The sequence below is a fragment of the Sceloporus undulatus genome, chromosome 1 (assembly GCF_019175285.1).
Source record: "Sceloporus undulatus isolate JIND9_A2432 ecotype Alabama chromosome 1, SceUnd_v1.1, whole genome shotgun sequence".
Lineage (NCBI taxonomy): Eukaryota > Metazoa > Chordata > Lepidosauria > Squamata > Phrynosomatidae > Sceloporus > Sceloporus undulatus.
Genome location: NC_056522.1, coordinates 54,352,005 through 54,363,229, shown reverse-complemented (window position 1 = coordinate 54,363,229; position 11,225 = coordinate 54,352,005). Strand labels below are relative to the sequence as shown.

General features: G+C 40.3%; 1 protein-coding gene and 1 long non-coding RNA gene across 4 annotated transcripts in view; one reads left to right on the top strand and one right to left on the bottom strand.

Moving 5' to 3' along the window:
* LOC121918944 overlaps positions 1 to 8,824 on the top strand; it is a 10,141-nt gene extending 1,317 nt beyond the window's left edge. For both annotated transcript variants that reach the window (XR_006101350.1, XR_006101351.1), the window contains exons 2-3: positions 4,922 to 5,139; positions 8,358 to 8,824. This is a non-coding gene — a long non-coding RNA (uncharacterized LOC121918944). The remainder of the gene's footprint in view (positions 1 to 4,921; positions 5,140 to 8,357) is intronic.
* The window catches only part of MDGA1 (MAM domain containing glycosylphosphatidylinositol anchor 1), a 410,329-nt gene that overhangs the window by 319,286 nt on the left and 79,818 nt on the right, over positions 1 to 11,225 (bottom strand). The gene's annotated exons all lie outside the window — the stretch shown is intronic.

Genomic DNA, 11,225 nt, shown 5'->3' with positions numbered 1-11,225 from the left:
CAACAAGATCTCTATAACATAAGGATTTATATTAATGTTTTTTTTAAAAATGTTAATGTTTTTAGCTTTTAGTTGGTTATGGCCTCCATTTTTATTGAATGCCCCACTTTTGGGGTAAATTTTGTCCAGCATTTGACCTACACTTTGGTCTAAATATTGTCCTAGAAATTTTGGGTTGGGCATTGTGATTTTATGATTTTCGTTTGATGTAACTTATGGATTATTTTATGGAACCCGCCTTGATCCATAAGAGAGGTGGCATAATAATTATAATTATAATTATATTTTCCCTACATTTTCCCTGGTTTGGTGGTAGAGAATTATGGCAACCCTACCCCAAAGGAGCCGCACGAGTCACGTCATTGACACACACCCCATGTAAACAGTGGTGTGCCAAGATGGTGCCCGCGGTGCACAGTAGGACTCAAGACATTAAAAAACATAGGGGCCCCAAATGTACTTTCTGTCCCAGGGCCCCTAAAGGCCTAGCTACAGGCCTGGAGTCAGTTTGCAAAGGAACCTATTGATGTTGTTGTTGTTGTTGTTATGCAAAGACCTAACTGTGTGAGTCAGTTTGCAAAGGGACCTTCCATGATTATCATCATCATCATCATTATTGTTGTTGTTGTTATTATTATGCAAAGACCTAGCTGTGTGAGTCAGTTTGCAAAGGGACCTTCCATGATTATCAATATTATTATTATTATTATTATTATTAGCATGCAAAGAGCTAGCTGTGTGAGTCAGTTTGCAAATGCCCAAATGTGCTTCGTGTGTGTTTTGGAATGGGGAGGTGGCCAGAAAGGGAAGTACATTTCTGCCATCTGTCTAGGAATAATGTCAAAATGTCCTCCATTTTGATCATGCCTAAGAAACATGCATTTATATTAACATTTTTTAAAAAATCATCAATTTTTTCGCATGTCCTCCATTTTGTATAAAACTTGTCCTTCATTTGAAAATATTGCCCTACATTTGTCCTGGTTTGGAGGTCCTGACTTATGGCAACCCTATGTGCATTCCAAAATAACTTACTTGGACAATTGGATGTTTTCAAATAAATCTATCCCTTGCCTTATTTGTATATCAATGAATTGATTAGATTTTTTTACTCCTCACAATTAATAAAGCTGTCTTGAAACCTCAGAAAATAAAGCTTAAACCCATAAAAACAAAAACAAAATAAAAAAGCATGTGAAAACCTATAAAGGTTTTAAATGACAACAGATTAAAACCAAAGTAAAAAACCAACAACAGTAGTCCAAGATCTGGGGATTTGCACCTGGCTAGCAGCATCAGTGGCAAAATTCATGTGATAATAGCAGGATACATCCTGAATTAGAATTCAATTCACAAGCAGTAAGTAGCTTTTTTAAAGATGTATGTTAATCTCTTATGTTAAGACAATTAGAGGTAACCTGTTATACTGTCAATTCTCAGTGCAGAGGTTAAAGCAGATGGCTTTCTTAGAAAGGCCAGAATCACAACAACTTCCAGATGTTGTTGCACTCAACTCCTAGCATTCAACCTCACTCGCGATGCTTGCTAGGTTTGCTGGGAGTTGCAGACCAACAACATTTCGATGGCTGCATGATTCTCATCTAGGCTATAAAGATACAGTGAAATTTGCAGGATGGACAACTGCATAATTCTCATCCACTATATCTATATAGATATAGTGACATTTGTATGGTGGGCAGGAATTAATATTTAAATGTTGATTGAGAACTTGAGACAACTCACCCTTCTCTAAATTCATCTGTTTCCCCCTACCCAAGATGTTAAATATCAGATGTGATAAACAATCAACTATGATATACTGCTACGAGTGCCAATAAAAGTTATCAATAAACCTTACAGGCTAGCTACTAAATAGTATTTTAAAAAGCAGTATTGCTGCATTCTAACAGTGACATATCAACTGCTAAAGAGCAGCAACTACTGTCAAACACTGAAATAAAATATAATCAGATGTGAAATACTCTTGTCAAACTGAGCATTTCCACAGAATATTCACCATGTTGGAGAGCAAACTCATTGCTGCACCAGTCTCAGACCACAGATAGTTCTACAGGTCTAAGATATATCATATGAAATCTGTCACTTCAGCATTAAAAGTTGAAGTATCAAAACCAGCCCAGGTTAATGAACCATCTAAAGCTGCCAGTTTTCTGTGAATCATCCAGGATATCACACTGAGTGTGACGTGAGATGGGCACTTTTACATGCAGATTCAACAACCATGAGCACTCTTCTCGGGATCATAGACAGAAAGGCCAAATAATAAATTAGAGACATTTCTAGAAGTGACAAATGCCTTGGCTCTAGACTAACTCCTAACAGCCTGTTTGTCTAGGTCTGTCTCCATTAGACTGAGCATGAGTATACTGTTCTCGCAATATAGTACAAACATATGCAACATGCTGCACACAAGCAGTGTCTTTTGTCTAGGGTGGTTGGAGCAGCCAATGGTAAAGCATGAGGATGGGAAAGGGGCTACTGGCTTCTGTGTTGGTAATTAGTTAGGAGTCTTGTCTTCTCCATCTGCCAAACTTGGAACTGTTGTGCTTAAAAGTTTAAATACTCCACTTCACATATGCAGAGTTTGCAGAAGGAGATATGTTTGTATTACAGCTCTCAGAAAGAGAAGGATAAAAGAAGCATTGCCCACATCCAGCCACTATACCGTTGTGCTGCAGAGCTCTGAAAAGTTAATTTTTGGACTTCAACCCCCAGAATCCTCCAGCCAGCATGATACTGGGATTATATGAGTTATAACGCAAAAAGTAGCTTTTCAAAGCTCGGGTGTAAACATATATAAGCTTTTTGTTTAAGAAGCAGAGCTGGTTTATTTGAAAATAAATTCGCTTTCAGATAGTGACTTCATTTCATTTTGGTTTTTGTGAGAATTCCCAACCTCTATACATCCATTGAACAGAAGCGTAGACAGAAAATAGTGGATTTCTCAAGTCAAGCACAGAATGAACAGCACAGAGCTGTAATGCAGAGAATGAGAAAATGGTCAGGGCCATGCAATTAAAAAAAAATGGAAGGGGAGATTTTGGAGTAAAACTGGAGTAGAGAGGGTCTTATGCAGAGCTCCTAGCACTGAGGCCTTAGCCACACAACAACAGTTGGCTAAACAATAGATAAGTGCTACAGGTGAAATTTAAGTGGGGGGAGATGAATGAGATGTGGACGCGGGGGAGTGGAGAAGGTGAAGGAGTGGTTGGTTGGAGGAGGGAAAAAGCCATTGGGAGACTCTTGGAGAATTATTCTCATCTGAGAAAGAAAATCACTGGCAATTCCATTAGCTGCTCAAGTACCAGCTGCCTCCCATACACAGCAGATGCTGCAAAAGCCGAACAACCTCTTTGCACACACTAAACAAAATAGCCCTCTGGACACTTAATGCCACGAATCATTAATAACATCCCCCTCCATGCTCACTGAGAAAGGAGAATCAGAATGTGCCATACTCAGGTCTGTATTTCAAGAAACCATTACTATGAATCCTAGTTATGTAGTCACGCATCAACAGGTCATCCAAATGGTGGTGGAATTCTGGAACCCATTAGAAAAACAAGTTGCTTTGCTTGGCTTTTGCTCTGCTTGGTCATAATTCCTTCTGGTGCTAGCTCTCTCTGGCAAGCTGCCAAGAAGACAGAAATAATGCCACTGTCGCTTTTGTGCATGTAACAATTTAACCAATTAGGCTGGAAGAAGGTGCTATTTACATATTCAGGGAATGGAGGGGGCTCCTTTTTTTTCTTTGCTGAAAATGGTCCCCTTCTCAAGATATTCAGCCTGAGCAGCAGTTCTGAGTGCCATCCTTGAAGGGTGCTTTTAGATCAGAGAGAAAGGACTGCTCTGGCGCAGGAGCCAAATTTTTGCCCTACAGTAGGCTACACAATTTTGAGTTACCTTACTTTTGACCATCTTGAGGCCACTTTGGGGGATTGAGGAAATCAATGTTGTAGTTATTGGGTGGGCAAAATGAAAGCATTGCTCCTCAAGTAAGAGTTCTGCTCCCAATAAAATTTTCCTTCAGTCTCTAAATTTCTAGCATTGCAGACAATGGAAAATTAAAACTGAACTCATACAGTGGGTCCTTGTTATCCACTGGGGTTTGGTTCCAGGACCCACTGTGGATAACAAAATCCGTGGATGCTCAAGTCCCATTAAATATAATGGCAGAGCAAAATGGTGTCCCTTAAATAAAATGGAAAATCAAGGTTTACTATTTGGAATTTATACTTTTTTAATATTTTCAAACCATGGATGCTTCAATCCATGAATAAAAAATCTGTATTTTCTATGTGCTGTGTTCATAAGCCACTTTCCTTGTCCCTTGTCTTTCGAAGCTTAAGTTCTATTTGTAAATGATCAACTGAAGTTACTTCAATGCTAGAAATGCGTGTACTGCAGGAAAATTTCACAGGGAGGTAATCAAGGGGGGATTGCTTTTATTCTGAGGTCCAGTATAATGCAGTTGTTTGAGTATTGGACTACAATTCAATACCTGCTCAGCAATGAAAACCCACTAGGTGATCTTGAGCAAGTCATGGTGTCTCAGCCTCAGAGGAAAGCAGTGGTGAAACACCTGTGAATAAGTTTTGCCAAGAAAATATGAACGTTCCCATAAGTCAAGGTTCATTTAACAGTAACTATTTTTCCAGAAACTAAAATAGTATGTAGTAGTTTGAGTGCTGGACTAGGACAGACAGGGACTTGAAAGCTTTCAAAGCCATCAAAACCCCACCTTGTGAAAGTTATACTCTCTCAGCCTCAGAGGGAGGGATTGACAAACCCACGCTAAACAATTTTTTTAAAAAAAACTGTGATAAGATTGCCATAAGTGAGAGTTAACTTGAAGGCATATGACTTAAATCAGATTTAAAAGACTTAACTTTTGTTCCAGATTTTGCAGGAAAATCCAGCGCACTCCAGAGTGACACTGGGCAGCTGTCTACATACGCGTCCAGCTCTGCTGCCTGGCACTGCCACCACTAGTGTGAGCGGTTCCCTCTGAGGTCACAAGGAGGTGCCAAGCCATGGGATTGATCCTGGGCACCTAGTTTTCAACTTCAGAAGGAATGATGCATGGCTCTTTACACAGCGTTGCTCCAGAATGTGGAGGTAATGGAGGGGGGGCAAATCTGGGGCAGCTCTAGGGCAGAAATACTCCAAAATCAACCTAGAGTATTTTGGCCAGTGTAGATCTACCCAACAACAAGAATACAGGCCTCATTTTACCTCTTCCCCCATATCTACATCCTTGTGGAAAGGTATTTGGGAAAGGAAAAAAACCAAAACTGCTACATTTTGGTAGATTTGGGCAGCAATTTGGAACTGGTTCTTTTCTCCTGAAAACAAATTACTGGGATAAGAGGATTCAGGGATCTTGGCAGTGTTCTGAGAACCTTGGTGAGAGTTGCAAAAAGGGTTGGGGGGTTCATGAAGTCCACGGCTTCAATTTCCCTCTCTCTGTTCCAGAGGATTACTTCCCAAACCTACAATCCACAAATGGAAGTGCAGAAAGGATTGTTTTGTTTCAGCTTAAGCCTGCATCTGTGATCAATATACAAGTGTTATACAAGTAGTGGTGCAAATAAGTTCACAAAAGCTAAAACATATTCACTAGTACATCTGTCCTCATGTAACAACATGTGCCATTAATGTCACAATGACTACCTTCAAACAGAGGATGGGGAAGGAGCTAAGTGTCTTTCATCTGTCAGAAACATCCCTGTGCAGACGCCTGCAGTTCTGGGACACCACAGCTGACTAGGCTAACAATTATTCACAATCCAAATCCAATTATCATCACCATGTTTTGATGCAAACAAGGGTCTTTGGGAGATGCAAACTGTGTGTTGCATTTATTTACCTATGTTCACTGATTTAATTTATATTCCATCTTTCTCCCATGTATAGGACTCGAGGCAGCTTGCAATAACATAACACAATTATATAAATGAGTAAAACCATAATTATTTAAAACACAATTTTAAAATGCACCAGTGAGAGAAAAAATAAAGCACACCCTCAAACATTTGTGTTCACACTAAAGGCTGGATGGATGAGAGCCAGTGCTTTTAGGACAGATTACACTTTTGCCTTTCACCAGGGAATGGTTCCTTTTTTAAAAAAAGAGTTAAAAGTACAATACTTACATTGACTAGTGGATAAATTGACTCACGTTTTTGGGTCAATTTTTTGACTAAAATTTCTAAACTTATACATGAATATATACAGCATTTGGCAGTAGGAATAGAAAACTAGTATGCAGTGATGTAGTGGTCTGACCACTGGACTATGTCTCTGGAAACTGAAATCCAAAACACACTGTAGAAATAATCCAGTTTGTGAATGTTTTAACTCCCCTGGTTCAGTGCTAGGGAATCCTGGAAATTGTAATTTGTTGTGGCAGCAGTAAGGAGCTCCAAAGTCTAAGAGCTGCCAGTGAGAAGGCAGGAATAGAAAACTAGTGTGTAGTGATGCAGTGGTCTGACTACATTTGTTTATCAAGATTTAGCAGTACAGTCCACAGATGTCCCCTCTCTTATCCACACTAGAATAATAATAATAATAATAATAATAATAATAATAATAATAATAATAATTTATTTATTTGTATACCGCCCTCTGGCAAACCAATCCGGGCGGTTAACAACAGTAAAATATAAAATATGACAATTAAAAACACTTTATCCCTCCCCCCCCTTAAGACAGTATTAAACAGTAAACATAGAAGGTGGCAGGATCCAGAGAAGAGCATTCTCTATTATTTTTCTCCCTCCTTCTGTCGGTTTCCCTAACAGAATACAGTCCCCCTTCTTTTATAACACTTGCAAAGTTACAATAAGGAGAAACAACATTAAAGCACAAACACATATCATAATGCAATGGTGCAATGATGCCTGTATAGGTTAATACTCTTCCTGAATCCAAACAGGCACTTGGGTTGGCTGTTTTTCTGCCATTGACATGTTATTGCTGGAGCTGCTTAGTTTCCTCCATTTGTTTTTTTGAGTTGGGTACACATTTTCTTTGTAGGATGGGGAAAATGCTGTTCTCATCCCTCTGCTCAAGGTTTAGTAAATTGCTATCTGTTTCCCTTTGTACATTTGCATGAAAATTGGAACGCTGTCAACACTGGGCACTAATAAGCATGCTCCTGTAATGGATAGCTTCCCTACTCTGAGTGCGGTAGGAATGAGATGGGGCAAAAGAAGTGGTGGCAATCAATACTGATTCACACTCCAGTGGCAGTTCATTTACACAGCTTTCAAGCCTCTGTGTAACCTTTCCGGCAAATCTCAGCTTCAAAGGCAGTCAACCACCAAGCAGGACAAGCCTTAAGATATATTTTTAAAATATATTAATCATTTTAAAATTATGTACAAAACATAGCTTAAGAAGTTATAAAATAATTTATAAATAAATTATTTAAATAAATAAATGTTACATGTGCATGAATTTATTTTAATGCTAACCAGAGAGCCAATTGTCTCAGCGGGCAGTATGGGAGTGTCATGAAAGAGTAGGAACTTTTCAGCTATTTATTACAGTGGGCCCTTGGTATCCGTGGGGGTTTGGTTCCAGGACCCGCCAGGGGTACCAATAAAATAGTTTTCAACCATGGATGGTTAAATTCATGGATAAAGAATCTGTGGAAATGGAGGACCAACTATATTATGGTATTTTCTTGCCCAGGGGGAGGAAGAAGGGGGGATGTTTGTGGTATTTTTGGCCCAATGTCATAAAATATTTTGGGTGTCTTATGTACCTTGTCCTGGGCAAGGGGTTGTCATGTGCAATTCTATTTCAGCCAGCAAAATTTATTACTGTATTACTAAATGTATTCAGCTGTTCTTATTTCCAAGGACCTCTTCTGGAGGAGAGATAGTGGGAAAGAACGGTGGTCCTCCTGTCCCCCCTCTGGGTTTCTCAGGGGCATCCAGCTGTCCACTGCGATAAAAAAAAAAATGCTGGAGAAGGTGCCCTTTGATTTGAACTTGCAGAGCTCTCCTAATACATGTTAAGTCTCCCTTATGTGAAACGCTTGGAACCAGAAGTCTTTTGGATTTTTTCAGATTTTGGAATATTTCCATATACATAATGAGATATAGAATCATAGATATCATAGAGATGGGGCCCAAGTCTAAACACAAAATTCATTTATGTTTTATATACACCTTATGCACATAGCCTGAAGGTAATTTTATACCCAATATTTTCTAATAATGTTGTGCATGAAAGTGTATGTATGCTGAACCATCATAAAGCAAGGGTGTCACTATCTCAGCCACCTATGTGGACAATTTTTGATTTTGGAATATTTTGGATTTCAGAATTCCAGATGAGACTCAACTTGTTCCAACACAGAAAGAGGAAGTTTATCACACAAAGAGTAACAACCTCAAAAAACCACTGAAACTAATGAATTTAATTAGAGTCCACAGAAGCTTATGATAGAAATGTCTTTCATTTATTCTCAAAGGTGCTACAGGATTCCATTATATACCTTTCCCCATAACCATGGACAATGAACAGCACTGTTGCAACAGCTCCCTTGGCTGCCAATCCATTTCCAGAAACAATTCAAAGTGCTGATTTTTACCTATAAAGCCCTATATGGTTTGGATCCTGGTTATTTGAAGGACCATATTTCCTTTTGTAAGCCTCTTCCCCTCAACCCTCCTGTGCCTTTAGCTGTCTCTGGAAAGTCATACCTGTTGCTCCTCTTCCTCTGCCCTCCTGTCTCTCAGCATGCCCTCCAAAATGGCTTTGCATGCCAGAGAGGGCACATGTGCCACAGGTTTGCCACCACAGGTATATAGTATTTTAATGCATTTTATTTTCAGTGTTTAATGTTTTAGATTTGTAAATTGTTTAATTGTTTTTAAATCTTACTTATTTTTATTAGTGTGTTTGTATTGTTTTAAATATGGTGTTAGCTGCCTTGAGCCCTATTATTGAGGAAAAGGTGGGATAAAAAAATGAATGAATTAAATAAATAAACATCTGTGCCTTTAATTTTGTACTCCATGAACACATCTGAAGAAATGGATTCAAATCCATGGATGTTCATACTAAAATAAATCAGTCTCAAAGGTCCTGCTAGATTCCTCCCTCCCTCCCCTTCACCTGATTTCCTTTTAACAAAAAAACAAAACAAAAAAAAGGTGGTTATTATATGGACTACTCAGAAATGTTACTTTGTGGGCCTCCCATTCCTAGAATCTCATCCTGCTGGATGGAGATTCTGGGAAGTGCACTCCAAAACAAGTAACGTTTTCAAAGCATTGCTAGAAGACAGAGTAAAAAGTGGCATGCAGAATCTCTCTGCGTAGTAAATAAAACACCCGGCCTGATTGGTACAAGCAGACATCCATTAAAAGGAATGAACAAAAGTGGGTTCTCTGACAAGCTGGTCATTGACATTAGCTCTTATTCCTCACTGCTTTTTGCATTCTGTCTGCAAGCAGTTTATTTTGGTATAAATACCACAAACCTCTGCCAGTAATATAGCCATTAATTAACAAACAAGCAAAAAACCTTTCACAAAATATAGCTCACGGTCATCTAAATGGCCCAAAAGAAAGCCACATGATCACCTCCCTTCTGACTTTACTGTAATAGCATAAGAGGCAGCCATAGCCATAATTCATACCAGTTCCTTAACTCTGGTTCCATAGTGTCAACATTTGAATCTAAACAAACACTTCAGCTATATACAAAAACATTAGGAAAGTTTTATGGCCTTTTTTGAAGCCTATTCAAAAATGATACCTTTGAGTGCAATGTCATCAGTCACAAGAGTGACATTTTTATCTTATCAATTTGAAAACTGTATGCCACCATATTGCAGTGCAGTGTAAACCCAAGAAAATATACCTTGTCAGATTCCCTTCTACTCACTTGTAGTTATCAGATACCGAATTAACACAAATTGTTTTACCTTTTATTGTAAAGTGCTGTGTACACTGATGACACTATATAAACAGATGATGATAGAATCATAAGCCCTTATCAGATGAGTGTGGAACTGGGGGTCTTCTGCACTGGGCAGTTCGAATTCACGTTATTTCGCACAATACCATCATACCAGCATTCGAATGGCCCAATCTGCACTCACGTGAATGCGCGAGCTGCCGAACTGAATGCGTACTGGCTCCTCTTTTTGGAGCCGTGTTGGCCAGTGCGCCTGATAAGGGGATGGGCAATATCCTGGATGGGGCTCTGTCGCTCTCAGTGCGAATGGGCTCTGGTGTGATTACCCCTCGTCCTGCATTCCATCGCAAGACCCCAGATCCAATTTTGACTTCCGTGGTGTCTCCTCTTGCCGGTTCCAGGGGGGGGGGGGGAGGCGGTTCCAGCGGCCTCCTCCTCCTCCTCCCGGCTTGAGAGGCATCCCTGGCTGCATCCCAGGCAGGGAAGAGGCGCGGGGGCTGCTGGAATTGCGGTTCCAGCAGCCTCCTCCTCCTCCTCCCGGCTTGGGAGCCAGCCTAGGCTGCCTCTCAAGCCGGGAGGAGGAGAAGGAGGCCGTTGGAACGGCGGCGATCGCCGCGATTCATGCGCACATGCGCATGGTTTATATTCCAGAGGCAGATGGAGCCAGGCTTGCACTTGCTTTCTGCAGAGGGAGAAGCTACAAATGTTGCAAACAAGCAATGTTACATTTTTACCAATTTTTTTTGAGCAAATATGGGAATGATTTGTCTTCTTGAGCAGATACAGCAAGGGAAGCAAAGGGAAAGCTAATGTTGCTTTTAAAAGCATAAAAAAAATGCATGGCAATCCCATCCTCTGCCTGGGACAGGGGCAGATCTGACCCAAAAGCCCACAGGTTTATTAAAAAAGAGAGAGAGAGAGGCATCTCTCTCCCTGCTTCAGCCGCTGAAACCCCTGTGCCTGGCTCTTTAAAAAGGGAGGACACTTCCCCCGATGCCCTGCAAACGTCACCATGACGATAGCTTGATTGGCAGCGGCCAATCTACAGAATGCATTCAATTTCTGTCAAAATGCACTTGATTTCAATTTGTAGTGGGCACTTGCTAACGGAGCGATTCGGGGGAGGGGCATCCGGATCATCCCAGTTCCCTCCATGTCTTTTACCCCAGTATGAATGGGGCCTAATCAAAGCATCCCCATTTACTTAGATAGCCATCCAGCATCTTTGACAGCCGCTGGAACTGCTCCTCTCCCCCCCCCCCCCC